Raw genomic sequence first — 17,476 nt, forward strand, 5'->3', positions numbered from 1 at the left:
CATACAGATAATTATAGGCCGTGTGTATTTAGTCCTGTCTATTACCTGGTGATGTGAGGGGCTGGGGAACCTCCATCATGACGTCCTTGTACAGATCTTTGTGTCCTTCTAAATACTCCCACTCCTCCATGGAGAAATAGATGGTGACATCCCGACACCTTATAGGAACCTGACACATACAATGATACTGTCATCCCCCGATCCCTTCATAGCATTACTGTATAATGTCCCAGCATTCCCAGCAGTGTCACCTCTCCAGTCAGCAGCTCAATCATCTTGTAGGTGAGTTCTAGGATCTTCTGGTCATTGATGTCCTTGTGTATCAGGGGGTGAGGTGGAGGCCCCGTGATTGGGCTCAGGGGTCTTCCCCATCCCTCAGACACAGGGTCCTGACAGCGCTCACTAGAGGTCTTCTTCACTACTGTGTAATCCTGGTTATGGAGAGACACATTAATAAATCTCACTACAGACATTTCCAGAGTCCTCACCTCTCCAGTTCTGTCCATCTGTTATTCCTATAGATAAGAATGATGTAATGTGACGTCATCAGAATCTCTCACCTCTCCAGTAAGCCGGAAGAGGATCTCTAGGGTGAGGTGTAATATCCTCTCCGCCATCTTGTCCCTGTCTCTATCCATTCTTGATAGGTCAATCAGGAAAATTCTCTTATATAGAAGATCTCCACTGAGAGGATCCGATATTGTAGGGACCTGAATGGGGAGAAGATGACGATGTAACATCATAAAGATCCCATGTAAGAAATCTCCGGAGCTGTTACCGGCTTCACATGATCACTACATCCAGTCATGGCCCCATCCTGCCCCTGGTATAACACACTCACACTATAGTGACATACAGGGATTTATCACAGAATATCTCCAATTGAACATGAAAAACAAATAAATTTAAAAGAAAAAAATATAGAAAAAATTAACCCCTTTCTGACATGAGACATATCCATTCGTCCCCGTGGCCTGGGCCTTAATGACCAGGTACGTATGGATATGTCGCAGCGATCGCAGGAGCACAGAGGCTGTGCGCCATCGATCGCTGCTGGGTGTCGGCTGATTCTGACAGCTGACACCTTGGCAATCAGTGCCAGGAGCGGTGCCCGCATCGCTCCCAACACTTTAACCCCCTAAATGCTGTGATCTCAGCATTTAGCGAGCGAGCAGAAGGACAGAAGCCCTTCTGCTCTTGTATTGAAGACCCCGTGACGTCATCGCGGGGTCCCAATCGTAGCCATGGTGACCAGATGTCGTCATGACAGCCGGGTCACCAAGCACTAGCAAGGTAGTTAGATCATGCACTGCGCATGACCTAACTATCTTGTGTCTGCAGCACTGATAACTCTAAGGCTATGTGCCCACGATGCAGAAATGCTCCGGATTTTTCCTGAGCGTTTCTGTATCTCCCTGGCAGAAAAAAACGCATGCGGATTGTACATGCGGATTGTACATGCGTTTTTCCTGCCAGGGACATGCAGAAGTGAAGCGTTCTTCACATGCATTTCCGCATGCGGGTGTCAAGAGCTTTCCAAGTGATTTTAGCATCAATTGGAAAGTGCTTGACAATTTGGTCACACTATATAAATCCATGCAAACGGCATGGATTTACAGTATATAGTGTGACCCGAGAGAATGTCAAAAAATAAAAAAATAAATATATACTTACCCTCCGATGGCCCGCGCTGTCTTGCTTCGCTCAGTCCCGGCTGCCGGCAGCAGTAAACTGACTCTGACGTCAGCGCAGGTCCTTCGTTCCATCGTGAAGCGCCGGGAAGCAAGGAGGAGCGCAGTGCGGGCCGCCAAAAGGTAAGTATACATTTATTTTTTATTTTATTCTTATTTTACAGATTTTTTATGGTACCTGGGTGTGGATGAGACTCTCCTATCCTCTACACCCGGGTACCATCCGCACATTAGAACGCGCCAATTACGCAAGTACAGATGCAGTCTTGCGGAATTGGCGCGTTCTAATGCAAGTCAATAGCGGCGAAAACGCAGCACTTCCGCAAAATAATTGGCAGTGCTGCGTTTTTTTCCGCTATGATAATCCGCAGCAGAAATTTCCGCAGCTTGTGCACAGCACGTCCAGATTATCATTGGGGGACATGGCAGACCTTCTACCATGCATTTTTTAAGCGTTTCTGCAGCGTTTTTGCCGCTGCGGAAACGCTTAAAAAACGCATCATGGGCACACAGCCTTAGGCATAGCAGTGATACTGCATTGCTATGCCTTATAGCAGTGATCAGACTGCAGAAAGTAAAAGTAGAAAAGTGGACCCAGAAATAAATATTATGAAAAAATAAACAAACAGTGTCCAGTAAGGACCTGACCTATAAAACTGTCCCACTAGTTAACCCCTAAATGAACACGGTAAAAAAACAAACAAACTAAGCACCAGATAGTAAATTGTGGTACCCCATGATCTCCATTATCAAAGGTATACACTTACTCTGCATATTTGCCTCACTGTATGATAATATGATTCATAGGATTACTACGTTGATACATACAACTATTCAGAGGGATTGATTGGGGGGTTTTGAGGAGGCTGGTTTCCATGTTTTTTTTAAGTATGATATAATCATTTTACCTTTTGATCAACTCTCTGGGTGGACCCCAGGTCCTGTTTACATCTGTACTGTTTTCCATGTCATTTTTTGTCCATACACTTGTCATATGCAATTTTCTACTATACTAATAAAGTTTTCAATTTTATATAATTGATTGGTTAGAGGACTTCTTTGATCGTCGTTTTTTCCTTATGTATCAATTGTTCCGTCAGCGATTTGTCCTCTCACGTGTACATAGTCCGCATTGCATGCCATTTACTCACCTGGACAGTTAACTTATAATGCATGCTCAATGGTGGAATAACTTACTAAATGTTTGCCATTTCTGTAGCGATGAGAGCCCACCTAATTTACAGGTGCATGTCTCCAGAAGCACGAGCCGGGCACAACATACTGGTCACTACAGCGTACTGGTCACTTCAATGGCAGTTTTAACTCAGCAGCATCCACTGCTGTTTGTTTTTGGAAAAGACCCATGGAATCAAAATTGTCACTACACCTGTAGCTAAATTCCCAAAGGGGTATAATTTCCAAAATGGGGTCACTTGAGGGGGGATTCTGCTCTTCTAGCACTTAGGGGCTCTGTATATGGAGTTTGCATACTATACTAGGAAAAGCTGCGATCTAGGAGGCAGATAGCGCTCTGTCCCTCCCGAGTCTCGCCACGTGGCTAAGCAGTACTGTACAGCCACATATGGGGTATTTCTACATTCAGCAGAAATTGTGGGACAACTTTTGGTGAAATTTTTACCCATTTCCCAGTGTGAAAATGTAAAATCTGGGGCTAAAACAAAATATTGTGGCGAAAATGTAATTTTTTTTTCTCTACTGCCCAATGGTATAAAATTCTGTGATCCACATGTGGCGTGAACATGCTCTAGATGAATTCATTGAGAAGTGTAGTTTGTAAAATGGGGTCTCTTATGGCGGGGGTTCCGCTGTTCTGGCACCTCAGGGACTCTACCAATATGACAAGGCACAGTCAAACCAGCCCAGCAAAATCTCAACTCCTATATGGTGCTTCTTCTTTCTGAGGTTTGCACTGTGCATCAAAAGATGTTTTAAATCATATACGGGGTATTGGCGTACAATTGCACAACAAATTTTGGGGTCCATTTTCTCCTGCTATCCTTGTGAAAATGAAAAAACTTGGGGCTAAAACAACATTTTTTGGGGAAAAATATATATTTTTCAATTTTACAGATCCACGTTGTAAAATTCTGTGAAGCACATGCCGGTTTAAGGTGCTCACCACACATCTAAATAAATTCCTTCAGGGGTTTAGTTTCCAACGTTTCCAACACTCGGCAGACCATTCCATCAAAGTCTGCATTTCAAAATGTCACTTCTTCCTTTCTGAGCCCTGCCGTGCGCCCAAACAATAGTTTTCCCCCACAAATAGGGTATCTGCGTGCTCAGGAGAAAATGCATAACAAATATTTTGGGGTCCATTTTCTCCTGTTACCCCTTTGAAAATAAAATATTTGGGGCAAAAAAAAAAACATTTTTGTGGGATTTTTTATTTTCACGGCTCCACGTTATAAATTTCTGTGAAGCACCTGGGGGGTTCAAGGATCTCACCACACATCTAGATAAGTTCCCTGAGGGGGTCTAGTTTCCAAAATGGTGGCACTTGTGGGGGGTTTCCAATGTTTAGGCACATCGGGGGCTCCCCATATGCAACATGGCGTCCGCTAATTATTCAAGCAAATTTTACATTAGAAAGGTCAAATGGAGCTCCTTCCCCTCCCGTGTGCCCAAACAGTGGTTTTCCCCCACATATGGGGTATCTGCGTGCACAGGAGAAAATGCACAATAAATTTTGAGTTCCATTTTTTCCTGTTACACTTGCAAACATTAAAAAAAAAAAAAAAGGGTCTAATTCTTGTGAAGCACCTGAAGGATTAATAAACTTCTTGAATGTGTTTGTGAGCACCTTGAGGGGTGCAGTTTATAGAATGGTGTCAGTTTTGGGTATTTTCTGTCACAAATGTCCCTCAAAGTCACTACAAATGTGATGTGGTCCCTAAAAAATGAATTTTGTAAATTTTGTTAAAAAAATTAAAAATTGTGCTGATGTAAAGTAGACATGTGGGAAATGTTATATATTAACTATTTTGTGTGACATATCTCTCTCATTCTTTCAGAAACAAACACATAACATATCAAAGAAATTTTACCACTATCATGAAGTACAATATGTCACAAAAAAAATCTCAGAATCACCAGAATCTGTTCAAGCGTTCCAGAGCTATTATCTCAAAGTGACAGTGGTCAGAATTGTAAAAACATGCAAACAGCCTATACGGTTAAAGGGGTTAAATTAATTCCTCATATAAGGCCATAATGGAGACTGTATAGTAACAGAGCAGCGAGCGACGTCAGGAGGGAAGTGACCCAATCTAATCCAATACAGACAGACCCTGATATAGAGACACAGACGGGAACACGTTCTGTCTCCTGGAATGTGACCGCAGCACTGAGGGGGTTAATAGTAATGGGGAATCTCCACATACCTCCACCTGCAGAGCCGCACACTAGATATATGGCTGTGACTGAATCCTAGTGGGTGATAGCCAGATTCTAGTGCAAAAGTTACCAGATGTAGAGTCTCATGTAGAGTGGGCTGTATCCTAATGTGCAGAGTCCCGGTGCATCCCCAAGGACTGAGTACTGTCCCCTCTATCACACAGTCCCTGCTCCCTCATTACCGGTCACCAGTGTAGAGTCCCGGTGCCACACAGTCCCTGCTCCCTCATTACCGGTCGCCAGTGTAAAGTCCCGGTGCCACACAGTCCCTGCTCCCTCATTACCGGTCCCCAGTGCAGAGTCCCGGTGCTTCCCCCAGGACAGAGTCCCTGTCCCCTCTATCACACAGTCCCTGCTCCCTCATTACCGGTCACCAGTGCAGAGTCCCGGAGCTTCCCCCAGGACTGAGTCCTGTCCCCTCTATCACACAGTCCCTGCCCCCTCATTACCGGTCACCAGAGCAGAGTCCCGATGCTTCCCCCACGACTGAGTCCTGTCCTCTCTATCACACAGTCCCTGCTCCCTCATTACCGGTCACCAGTGCAGAGTCCCGGTGCTTCCCCCAGGACTGAGTCCTGTCCCCTCTATCACACAGTCCCTGCTCCCTCATTATTGGTCCCAGTGCAGAGTCCCAGTGCTTCCTCCAGGACTGAGTCCTGTCCTCTCTATCACACAGTCCCTGCTCCCTCATTACCGGTCCCCAGTACAGAGTCCCGGGGCTTCCCCCAGAACTGAGTCCTGTCCTCTCTATCACACAGTCCCTGCTCCCTCATTACCGGTCCCCAGTGCAGAGTACCAGTGCTTCCCCCAGGACTGAGTCCTATCCCCTCTATCACACAGTCCCTGCTCCCTCATTACCGGTCCCCAGTGCAGAGTACCAGTGCTTCCCCCAGGACTGAGTCCTGTCCCCTCTATCACACAGTACCTGCTCCCTCATTACCAGTCTCCAGTGCAGAGTCCCGGTGCTTCCCCCAGGACTGAGTCCTGACCCCTCTATCACACAGTCCCCGCTCCCTCATTACCGGTCACCAGTGCAGAGTTTCGGTGCTTCCCCCAGGACTGAGTCCTGTCCCCTCTGTCACACAGTCCCCGCTCCCTCATTACCGGTCACCAGTGTAGAGTCCCGATGCTTCCCCCAGGACTGAGTCCCGTCCCCTCTATCACACAGTCCCTGCTCCCTCATTACCGGTATCCAGTGTAGAGTCCCGGTGCTTCCCCCAGGACTGAGTCCTGTCCCCTCTATCACACAGTCCCTGCTCTCTCATTACCGGTCACCAGTGCAGAGTCCCAGTGCTTCCTCCAGGACTGAGTCCTGTCCTCTCTATCACACAGTCCCTGCTCCCTCATTACCGGTCCCCAGTGCAGAGTCCCGGGGCTTCCCCCAGAACTGAGTCCTGTCCTCTCTATCACACAGCCCCTGCTCCCTCATTACCGGTCCCCAGTGCAGAGTACCAGTGCTTCCCCCAGGACTGAGTCCTATCCCCACTATCACACAGTCCCTGCTCCCTCATTACCGGTCCCCAGTGCAGAGTACCAGTGCTTCCCCCAGGACTGAGTCCTGTCCCCTCTGTCACACAGTCCCCGCTCCCTCATTACCGGTCACCAGTGTAGAGTCCCGATGCTTCCCCCAGGACTGAGTCCTGTCCCCTCTATCACACAGTCCCTGCTCCCTCATTACCGGTCCCCAGTGCAGAGTCCCGGTGCTTCCTCCAGGACTGAGTCCTGTCACCTCTATCACACAGTCCCTGCTCCCTCATTACCGGTCCCCAGTGCAGAGTCCCGGTGCTTCCCCCAGGACTGAGTCCTGTCCCCTCTATCACACAGTCCCTGCTCTCTCATTACCGGTCCCCAGTGCAGAGTCCCGGTGCTTCCCCCAGGACTGAGTCCTGTCCCCTCTATCACACAGTCCCTGCTCCCTCATTACCGGTCCCCAGTGCAGAGTCCCGGTGCTTCCCCCAGGACTGAGTCCCGTCTCCTCTATCACACAGTCCCTGCTCCCTCATTACCGGTCCCCAGTGCAGAGTCCCGGTGCTTCCCCCAGGACTGAGTCCTGTCCCCTCTATCACACAGTCCCTGCTCTCTCATTACCGGTCACCAGTGCAGAGTCCCGGTGCTTCCCCCAGGACTGAGTCCTGTCCCCTCTATCACACAGTCCCTGCTCCCTCATTACCGGTCCCCAGTGTAGAGTCCCGGTGCTTCCCCCAGGACTGAGTCCTGTCCCCTCTATCACACAGTCCCTGCTCCCTCATTACCGGTCCCCAGTGCAGAGTCCCGGTGCTTCCCCCAGGACTGAGTCCCGTCTCCTCTATCACACAGTCCCTGCTCCCTCATTACCGGTCCCCAGTGCAGAGTTCCGGTGCTTCCCCCAGGACTGAGTCCTGTCCCCTCTATCACACAGTCCCTGCTCCCTCATTACCGGTCCCCAGTGCAGAGTCCCGGTGCTTCCGCCAGGACTGAGTCCTGTCCCCTCTATCACACAGTCCCTGCTCCCTCATTACCGGTCCCCAGTTCAGAGTCCCGGTGCTTCCCTCAGGACTGAGTCCTGTCCCCTCTATCACACAGTCCCTGCTCCCTCATTACCGGTCCCCAGTGCAGAGTCCCGGTGCTTACCCCAGGACTGAGTCCTGTCCTCTCTATCACACAGTCCCTGCTCCCTCATTACCGGTCACCAGTGCAGAGTCCCGGTGCTTCCCCCAGGACTGAGTCCTGTCCCCTCTATCACACAGTCCCTGCTCCCTCATTACCGGTCTCCAGTGCAGAGTCCCGGTGCTTCCCCCCAGGACTGAGTCCTGTCCCCTCTATCACACAGTCCCTGCTCCCTCATTACCGGTCTCCAGTGCAGAGTCCCGGTGCTTCCCCCAGGACAGAGTCCTGTCCTCTCTATCACACAGTCCCTGCTCCCTCATTACCGGTCCCCAGTGCAGAGTCCCGGTGCTTCCCCCAGGACTGAGTCCTGTCCCCTCTATTACACAGTCCCTGCTCCCTCATTACCGGTCTCCAGTGCAGAGTCCCGGTGCTTCCCCCCAGGACTGAGTCCTGTCCCCTCTATCACACAGTCCCTGCTCCCTCATTACCGGTCCCCAGTGCAGAGTCCCGGTGCTTCCCCCAGGACTGAGTCCTGTCCCCTCTATCACACAGTCCCTGCTCCCTCATTACCGGTCCCCAGTGCAGAGTCCCGGTGCTTCCCCCAGGACTGAGTCCTGTCCCCTCTATCACACAGTCCCTGCTCCCTCATTACCGGTCCCCAGTGCAGAGTCCCGGTGCTTCCCTCAGGACTGAGTCCTGTCCCCTCTATCACACAGTCCCTGCTCCCTCATTACCGGTCCCCAGTGCAGAGTCCCGGTGCTTCCCCCAGGACTGAGTCCTGTCCCCTCTATCACACAGTCCCTGCTCCCTCATTACCGGTCTCCAGTGCAGAGTCCCAGTGCTTCCCCCAGGACTGAGTCCTGTCCTCTCTATCACACAGTCCCTGCTCCCTCATTACCAGTCCCCAGTGCAGAGTCCCGGTGCTTCCTCCAGGACTGAGTCCTGTCCCCTCTATCACACAGTCCCTGCTCCTTCATTACCGGTCCCCAGTGCAGAGTCCCGGTGCTTCCTCCAGGACTGAGTCCGGTCCCCTCTATCACACAGTCCCTGCTCCCTCATTACCGGTCCCCAGAGGAGAGTCCTGGTGCTTCCCCCAGGACTGAGTCCTGTCCCCTCTATCACACAGTCCCTGCTCCCTCATTACCGCTCCCCAGTGTAGAGTCCTGGTGCTTCCCCCAGGACTGAGTCCTGTCTCCTCTATCACACAGTCCCTGTTCCCTCATTACCGGTCCCCAGTGTAGAGTCCTGGTGCTTCCCCCAGGACTGAGTCCTGTCCCCTCTATCACAAAGTCCCTGTTCCCTCATTACCGGTCCCCAGTGTAGAGTCCTGGTGCTTCCCCCAGGACTGAGTCCTGTCCCCTCTATCACAAAGTCCCTGCTCTCTCATTACCGGTCACCAGTGCAGAGTCCCAGTGCTTCCTCCAGGACTGAGTCCTGTCCTCTCTATCACACAGTCCCTGCTCCCTCATTACCGGTCCCCAGTGCAGAGTCCCGGGGCTTCCCCCAGAACTGAGTCCTGTCCTCTCTATCACACAGTCCCTGCTCCCTCATTACCGGTCCCCAGTGCAGAGTACCAGTGCTTCCCCCAGGACTGAGTCCTATCCCCTCTATCACACAGTCCCTGCTCCCTCATTACCGGTCTCCAGTGCAGAGTCCCGGTGCTTCCCCCAGGACTGAGTCCTGACCCCTCTATCACACAGTCCCCGCTCCCTCATTACCGGTCACCAGTGCAGAGTTTCGGTGCTTCCCCCAGGACTGAGTCCTGTCCCCTCTATCACACAGTCCCTGCTCCCTCATTACCGGTCCCCAGTGCAGAGTCCCGGTGCTTCCCCCAGGACTGAGTCCTGTCCCCTCTATCACACAGTCCCTGCTCCCTCATTACCGGTCCCCAGTGCAGAGTCCCGGTGCTTCCTCCAGGACTGAGTCCTGTCACCTCTATCACACAGTCCCTGCTCCCTCATTACCGGTCCCCAGTGCAGAGTCCCGGTGCTTCCCCCAGGACTGAGTCCTGTCCCCTCTATCACACAGTCCCTGCTCTCTCATTACCGGTCACCAGTGCAGAGTCCCGGTGCTTCCCCCAGGACTGAGTCCTGTCCCTTCTATCACACAGTCCCTGCTCCCTCATTACCGGTCCCCAGTGTAGAGTCCCGGTGCTTCCCCCAGGACTGAGTCCTGTCCCCTCTATCACACAGTCCCTGCTCCCTCATTACCGGTCCCCAGTGCAGAGTCCCGGTGCTTCCCCCAGGACTGAGTCCTGTCTCCTCTATCACACAGTCCCTGCTCCCTCATTACCGGTCCCCAGTGCAGAGTCCCGGTGCTTCCCCCAGGACTGAGTCCTGTCCCCTCTATCTCACAGTCCCTGCTCCCTCATTACCGGTCCCCAGTGCAGAGTCCCGGTGCTTCCGCCAGGACTGAGTCCTGTCCCCTCTATCACACAGTCCCTGCTCCCTCATTACCGGTCCCCAGTTCAGAGTCCCGGTGCTTCCCTCAGGACTGAGTCCTGTCCCCTCTATCACACAGTCCCTGCTCCCTCATTACCGGTCCCCAGTGCAGAGTCCCGGTGCTTACCCCAGGACTGAGTCCTGTCCTCTCTATCACACAGTCCCTGCTCCCTCATTACCGGCCACCAGTGCAGAGTCCCGGTGCTTCCCCCAGGACTGAGTCCTGTCCTCTCTATCACACAGTCCCTGGTCCCTCATTACCGGTCCCCAGTGCAGAGTCCCGGTGCTTCCTCCAGGACTGAGTCCTGTCCCCTCTATCACACAGTCCCTGCTCCCTCATTACCGGTCCCCAGTGTAGAGTCCCGGTGCTTCCCCCAGGACTGAGTCCTGTCCCCTCTATCACACAGTCCCTGCTCCCTCATTACCGGTCCCCAGTGCAGAGTCCCGGTGCTTCCCCCAGGACTGAGTCCTGTCCCCTCTATCACACAGTCCCTGCTCCCTCATTACCTGTCTCCAGTGCAGAGTCCCGGTGCTTCCCCCCAGGACTGAGTCCTGTCCCCTCTATCACACAGTCCCTGCTCCCTCATTACCGGTCCCCAGTGCAGAGTCCCGGTGCTTCCCCCAGGACTGAGTCCTGTCCCCTCTATCACACAGTCCCTGCTCCCTCATTACCGGTCTCCAGTGCAGAGTCCCGGTGCTTCCCCCCAGGACTGAGTCCTATCGCCTCTATCACACAGTCCCTGCTCCCTCATTACCGGTCCCCAGTGCAGAGTCCCGGTGCTTCCCCCAGGACTGAGTCCTGTCCCCTCTATCACACAGTCCCTGCTCCCTCATTACCGGTCTCCAGTGCAGAGTCCCGGTGCTTCCCCCAGGACTGAGTCCTGTCCCCTCTATCACACAGTCCCTGCTCTCTCATTACCGGTCACCAGTGCAGAGTCCCAGTGCTTCCTCCAGGACTGAGTCCTGTCCTCTCTATCACACAGTCCCTGCTCCCTCATTACCGGTCCCCAGTGCAGAGTCCCGGGGCTTCCCCCAGAACTGAGTCCTGTCCTCTCTATCACACAGCCCCTGCTCCCTCATTACCGGTCCCCAGTGCAGAGTACCAGTGCTTCCCCCAGGACTGAGTCCTATCCCCTCTATCACACAGTCCCTGCTCCCTCATTACCGGTCCCCAGTGCAGAGTACCAGTGCTTCCCCCAGGACTGAGTCCTGTCCCCTCTATCACACAGTACCTGCTCCCTCATTACCGGTCTCCAGTGCAGAGTCCCGGTGCTTCCCCCAGGACTGAGTCCTGACCCCTCTATCACACAGTCCCCGCTCCCTCATTACCGGTCACCAGTGCAGAGTTTCGGTGCTTCCCCCAGGACTGAGTCCTGTCCCCTCTGTCACACAGTCCCCGCTCCCTCATTACCGGTCACCAGTGTAGAGTCCCGATGCTTCCCCCAGGACTGAGTCCTGTCCCCTCTATCACACAGTCCCTGCTCCCTCATTACCGGTCCCCAGTGCAGAGTCCCGGTGCTTCCTCCAGGACTGAGTCCTGTCACCTCTATCACACAGTCCCTGCTCCCTCATTACCGGTCCCCAGTGCAGAGTCCCGGTGCTTCCCCCAGGACTGAGTCCTGTCCCCTCTATCACACAGTCCCTGCTCTCTCATTACCGGTCACCAGTGCAGAGTCCCGGTGCTTCCCCCAGGACTGAGTCCTGTCCCCTCTATCACACAGTCCCTGCTGCCTCATTACCGGTCCCCAGTGCAGAGTCCCGGTGCTTCCCCCAGGACAGAGTCCTGTCTCCTCTATCACACAGTCCCTGCTCCCTCATTACCGGTCCCCAGTGCAGAGTTCCGGTGCTTCCCCCAGGACTGAGTCCTGTCCCCTCTATCACACAGTCCCTGCTCCCTCATTACCGGTCCCCAGTGCAGAGTCCCGGTGCTTCCGCCAGGACTGAGTCCTGTCCCCTCTATCACACAGTCCCTGCTCCCTCATTACCGGTCCCCAGTTCAGAGTCCCGGTGCTTCCCTCAGGACTGAGTCCTGTCCCGTCTATCACACAGTCCCTGCTCCCTCATTACCGGTCCCCAGTGCAGAGTCCCGGTGCTTACCCCAGGACTGAGTCCTGTCCTCTCTATCACACAGTCCCTGCTCCCTCATTACCGGTCACCAGTGCAGAGTCCCGGTGCTTCCCCCAGGACTGAGTCCTGTCCCCTCTATCACACAGTCCCTGCTCCCTCATTACCGGTCTCCAGTGCAGAGTCCCGGTGCTTCCCCCCAGGACTGAGTCCTGTCCCCTCTATCACACAGTCCCTGCTCCCTCATTACCGGTCTCCAGTGCAGAGTCCCGGTGCTTCCCCCAGGACAGAGTCCTGTCCTCTCTATCACACAGTCCCTGCTCCCTCATTACCGGTCCCCAGTGCAGAGTCCCGGTGCTTCCCCCAGGACTGAGTCCTGTCCCCTCTATCACACAGTCCCTGCTCCCTCATTACCGGTCTCCAGTGCAGAGTCCCGGTGCTTCCCCCCAGGACTGAGTCCTATCGCCTCTATCACACAGTCCCTGCTCCCTCATTACCGGTCCCCAGTGCAGAGTCCCGGTGCTTCCCCCAGGACTGAGTCCTGTCCCCTCTATCACACAGTCCCTGCTCCCTCATTACCGGTCCCCAGTGCAGAGTCCCGGTGCTTCCTCCAGGACTGAGTCCTGTCCCCTCTATCACACAGTCCCTGCTCCCTCATTACCGGTCTCCAGTGCAGAGTCCCGGTGCTTCCCCCAGGACAGAGTCCTGTCCTCTCTATCACACAGTCCCTGCTCCCTCATTACCGGTCCCCAGTGCAGAGTCCCGGTGCTTCCCCCAGGACTGAGTCCTGTCCCCTCTATTACACAGTCCCTGCTCCCTCATTACCGGTCTCCAGTGCAGAGTCCCGGTGCTTCCCCCCAGGACTGAGTCCTGTCCCCTCTATCACACAGTCCCTGCTCCCTCATTACCGGTCCCCAGTGCAGAGTCCCGGTGCTTCCCCCAGGACTGAGTCCTGTCCCCTCTATCACACAGTCCCTGCTCCCTCATTACCGGTCCCCAGTGCAGAGTCCCGGTGCTTCCCCCAGGACTGAGTCCTGTCCCCTCTATCACACAGTCCCTGCTCCCTCATTACCGGTCCCCAGTGCAGAGTCCCGGTACTTCCCCCAGGACTGAGTCCTGTCCCCTCTATCACACAGTCCCTGCTCCCTCATTACCGGTCCCCAGTGCAGAGACCCGGTGCTTCCCCCAGGACTGAGTCCTGTCCCCTCTATCACACAGTCCCTGCTCCCTCATTACCGGTCTCCAGTGCAGAGTCCCGGTGCTTCCCCCAGGACTGAGTCCTGTCCTCTCTATCACACAGTCCCTGCTCCCTCATTACCGGTCCCCAGTGCAGAGTCCCGGTGCTTCCTCCAGGACTGAGTCCTGTCCCCTCTATCACACAGTCCCTGCTCCTTCATTACCGGTCCCCAGTGCAGAGTCCCGGTGCTTCCTCCAGGACTGAGTCCTGTCCCCTCTATCACACAGTCCCTGCTCCCTCATTACCGGTCCCCAGAGCAGAGTCCTGGTGCTTCCCCCAGGACTGAGTCCTGTCCCCTCTATCACACAGTCCCTGCTCCCTCATTACCGGTCCCCAGTGTAGAGTCCTGGTGCTTCCCCCAGGACTGAGTCCTGTCTCCTCTATCACACAGTCCCTGTTCCCTCATTACCGGTCCCCAGTGTAGAGTCCTGGTGCTTCCCCCAGGACTGAGTCCTGTCCCCTCTATCACACAGTCCCTGTTCCCTCATTACCGGTCCCCAGTGTAGAGTCCTGGTGCTTCCCCCAGGACTGAGTCCTGTCTCCTCTATCACACAGTCCCTGCTCCCTCATTACCGGTCCCCAGTGTAGAGTCCTGGTGCTTCCCCCAGGACTGAGTCCTGTCTCCTCTATCACACAGTCCCTGCTCCCTCATTACTGGTCCCCAGTGCAGAGTCCCGGTGCTTCCCCCAGGACTGAGTCCTGTCCCCTCTATCACACAGTCCCTGCTCCCTCATTACCAGTCCCCAGTGCAGAGTCCCGGTGCTTCCCCCCAGGACTGAGTCCTGTCCCCTCTATCACACAGTCCCTGCTCCCTCATTACCGGTCCCCAGTGCAGAGTCCCGGTGCTTCCCCCAGGACTGAGTCCTGTCCCCTCTATCACACAGTCCCTGCTCCCTCATTACCGGTCCCCAGTGTAGAGTCCTGGTGCTTCCCCCAGGACTGAGTCCTGTCTCCTCTATCACACAGTCCCTGTTCCCTCATTACCGGTCCCCAGTGTAGAGTCCTGGTGCTTCCCCCAGGACTGAGTCCTGTCCCCTCTATCACACAGTCCCTGTTCCCTCATTACCGGTCCCCAGTGTAGAGTCCTGGTGCTTCCCCCAGGACTGAGTCCTGTCTCCTCTATCACACAGTCCCTGCTTCCTCATTACCGGTCCCCAGTGTAGAGTCCTGGTGCTTCCCCCAGGACTGAGTCCTGTCCCCTTTATCACACAGTCCCTGCTCCCTCATTACTGGTCCCCAGTGCAGAGTCCCGGTGCTTCCCCCAGGACTGAGTCCTGTCCCCTCTATCACACAGTCCCTGCTCCCTCATTACCGGTCCCCAGTGCAGAGTCCCGGTGCTTCCCCCAGGACTGAGTCCTGTCCCCTCTATCACACAGTCCCTGCTTCCTCATTACCAGTCACCAGTGCAGAGTCCCGGTGCTTCCCCCAGGACTGAGTCCTGTCCCCTCTATCACACAGTCCCTGCTCCCTCATTACCAGTCACCAGTGCAGAGTCCCGATACTTCCCCCAGGACTGAGTCCTGTCCCCTCTATCACACAGTCCCTGCTCCCTCATTACCGGTCCCCAGTGCAGAGTCCCGGTGCTTCCTCCAGGACTGAGTCCTGTCCCCTCTATCACACAGTCCCTGCTCCCTCATTACCGGTCTCCAGTGCAGAGTCCCGGTGCTTCCCCCAGGACAGAGTCCTGTCCTCTCTATCACACAGTCCCTGCTCCCTCATTACCGGTCCCCAGTGCAGAGTCCCGGTGCTTCCCCCAGGACTGAGTCCTGTCCCCTCTATTACACAGTCCCTGTTCCCTCATTACCGGTCTCCAGTGCAGAGTCCCGGTGCTTCCCCCCAGGACTGAGTCCTGTCCCCTCTATCACACAGTCCCTGCTCCCTCATTACCGGTCTCCAGTGCAGAGTCCCGGTGCTTCCCCCAGTACTGAGTCCTGTCCTCTCTATCACACAGTCCCTGCTCCCTCATTACCGGTCCCCAGTGCAGAGTCCCGGTGCTTCCTCCAGGACTGAGTCCTGTCCCCTCTATCACACAGTCCCTGCTCCTTCATTACCGGTCCCCAGTGCAGAGTCCCGGTGCTTCCTCCAGGACTGAGTCCTGTCCCCTCTATCACACAGTCCCTGCTCCCTCATTACCGGTCCCCAGAGCAGAGTCCTGGTGCTTCCCCCAGGACTGAGTCCTGTCCCCTCTATCACACAGTCCCTGCTCCCTCATTACCGGTCCCCAGTGTAGAGTCCTGGTGCTTCCCCCAGGACTGAGTCCTGTCTCCTCTATCACACAGTCCCTGTTCCCTCATTATTGGTCCCAGTGCAGAGTCCCAGTGCTTCCTCCAGGACTGAGTCCTGTCCTCTCTATCACACAGTCCCTGCTCCCTCATTACCGGTCCCCAGTACAGAGTCCCGGGGCTTCCCCCAGAACTGAGTCCTGTCCTCTCTATCACACAGTCCCTGCTCCCTCATTACCGGTCCCCAGTGCAGAGTACCAGTGCTTCCCCCAGGACTGAGTCCTATCCCCTCTATCACACAGTCCCTGCTCCCTCATTACCGGTCCCCAGTGCAGAGTACCAGTGCTTCCCCCAGGACTGAGTCCTGTCCCCTCTATCACACAGTACCTGCTCCCTCATTACCGGTCTCCAGTGCAGAGTCCCGGTGCTTCCCCCAGGACTGAGTCTTGACCCCTCTATCACACAGTCCCCGCTCCCTCATTACCGGTCACCAGTGCAGAGTTTCGGTGCTTCCCCCAGGACTGAGTCCTGTCCCCTCTGTCACACAGTCCCCGCTCCCTCATTACCGGTCACCAGTGTAGAGTCCCGATGCTTCCCCCAGGACTGAGTCCCGTCCCCTCTATCACACAGTCCCTGCTCCCTCATTACCGGTATCCAGTGTAGAGTCCCGGTGCTTCCCCCAGGACTGAGTTCTGTCCCCTCTATCACACAGTCCCTGCTCTCTCATTACCGGTCACCAGTGCAGAGTCCCAGTGCTTCCTCCAGGACTGAGTCCTGTCCTCTCTATCACACAGTCCCTGCTCCCTCATTACCGGTCCCCAGTGCAGAGTCCCGGGGCTTCCCCCAGAACTGAGTCCTGTCCTCTCTATCACACAGCCCCTGCTCCCTCATTACCGGTCCCCAGTGCAGAGTACCAGTGCTTCCCCCAGGACTGAGTCCTATCCCCTCTATCACACAGTCCCTGCTCCCTCATTACCGGTCCCCAGTGCAGAGTACCAGTGCTTCCCCCAGGACTGAGTCCTGTCCCCTCTGTCACACAGTCCCCGCTCCCTCATTACCGGTCACCAGTGTAGAGTCCCGATGCTTCCCCCAGGACTGAGTCCTGTCCCCTCTATCACACAGTCCCTGCTCCCTCATTACCGGTCCCCAGTGCAGAGTCCCGGTGCTTCCTCCAGGACTGAGTCCTGTCACCTCTATCACACAGTCCCTGCTCCCTCATTACCGGTCCCCAGTGCAGAGTCCCGGTGCTTCCCCCAGGACTGAGTCCTGTCCCCTCTATCACACAGTCCCTGCTCTCTCATTACCGGTCACCAGTGCAGAGTCCCGGTGCTTCCCCCAGGACTGAGTCCTGTCCCTTCTATCACACAGTCCCTGCTCCCTCATTACCGGTCCCCAGTGTAGAGTCCCGGTGCTTCCCCCAGGACTGAGTCCTGTCCCCTCTATCACACAGTCCCTGCTCCCTCATTACCGGTCCCCAGTGCAGAGTCCCGGTGCTTCCCCCAGGACTGAGTCCCGTCTCCTCTATCACACAGTCCCTGCTCCCTCATTACCGGTCCCCAGTGCAGAGTTCCGGTGCTTCCCCCAGGACTGAGTCCTGTCCCCTCTATCACACAGTCCCTGCTCCCTCATTACCGGTCCCCAGTGCAGAGTCCCGGTGCTTCCGCCAGGACTGAGTCCTGTCCCCTCTATCACACAGTCCCTGCTCCCTCATTACCGGTCCCCAGTTCAGAGTCCCGGTGCTTCCCTCAGGACTGAGTCCTGTCCCCTCTATCACACAGTCCCTGCTCCCTCATTACCGGTCCCCAGTGCAGAGTCCCG

The 17,476-nt window shown here is 55.1% G+C and overlaps 1 protein-coding gene across 1 annotated transcript in view; it reads right to left on the reverse strand.

Moving 5' to 3' along the window:
- Positions 1-17,476, reverse strand: part of LOC141271972 (uncharacterized) — a 243,559-nt gene that overhangs the window by 27,194 nt on the left and 198,889 nt on the right. The window lies entirely within an intron of this gene.

This window comes from Phyllobates terribilis, unplaced genomic scaffold (assembly GCF_046119375.1).
Source record: "Phyllobates terribilis strain yellow unplaced genomic scaffold, ASM4611937v1 Scaffold_5__5_contigs__length_657084704, whole genome shotgun sequence".
Lineage (NCBI taxonomy): Eukaryota > Metazoa > Chordata > Amphibia > Anura > Dendrobatidae > Phyllobates > Phyllobates terribilis.